At 53.2% G+C, this 885-nt stretch overlaps 1 protein-coding gene across 1 annotated transcript in view; it reads left to right on the top strand.

The window, feature by feature from the left end:
- The window catches only part of CCND2 (cyclin D2), a 25556-nt gene that overhangs the window by 13342 nt on the left and 11329 nt on the right, over positions 1-885 (top strand). The gene's annotated exons all lie outside the window — the stretch shown is intronic.

Raw genomic sequence — 885 nt, 5'->3', positions numbered from 1 at the left:
GAAAGAGACAGCTGGTTCGATGATGATGTGTCAGGTACTCTTATGGTTGTTGGTTTCTGTTTTCTGAGATCAACAACCAAGGACGTACAAAATCCAGCAGGGAAGGCCTCCCCTGAAGGTTTCCAAAGCCTTGAAACAGAGAAAAGCACTTAGCAGGCAGGTGCAAGGGGCAGAGCAGGCTGGGTACTAATGTGGCTTTATGGCATGGGCTTCCCAGTGGGTCTGAACTCGCTTCCTTCCCATTTATATACATGTCAGCCTGCCTCCTCCCACTTGGGTCGAGCTTTGGTGTCTGCTCAGGCCAGAGCGGGAAGGCACAGAGAAGGGAGGACCAGAGCACGGACCTGCTGTCCTGGAGGGAGTGGCCGTGCAAGAGGTCCCCACCATGAGAGTGATGTCAGCCTTGGCAACCCCCTCCATCTCCCCTGCCTCTCACTTCCCTTTTGTTCAATGTGGTAATAGATTATAAGGCACTTTGAGGAGAATAAAGGGCCACACCAACGGAAGGGACTATTATTAGATGTGGATTTTTCCATGCTGCGCCCCGTGGAAGGCCCAGGGGCTGTAATTCTGGCTGTCAGAATTTGAAGCTCCTTACAAGAAGGTTTTGAGACAGACCAGGGCTAAGTGAGCCTCCTAGTCAGCTGGTAGAAGATTGTAGTCCTTAGCAGGTCTGAGCCAGGAGTTTCTGGGAGATCAGGAAGGCACAGAGGGGGTGGGGGTAGCCACCCCTGTGGGGAGGGCAATGGCAGGGCTGGGATTAGAACCTGGGAGCTCTGACGTGGCCTGGGAACTTTGCTCTCCACCCTTGCTGCAGCCCTGGGATCTTTTTGTTTGGAAAAGACCTTTGGTTTAAAGGCAACTGGGGCGGGTGTTAGCTCTGAG

The sequence above is a fragment of the Myotis davidii genome, unplaced genomic scaffold (genome assembly GCF_000327345.1).
Source record: "Myotis davidii unplaced genomic scaffold, ASM32734v1 scaffold1373, whole genome shotgun sequence".
In the NCBI taxonomy this organism is placed as follows: Eukaryota; Metazoa; Chordata; class Mammalia; order Chiroptera; family Vespertilionidae; genus Myotis; species Myotis davidii.
Note: the sequence above shows the minus strand (reverse complement) of the source record. Positions and strands in the feature narration are given on the sequence as shown.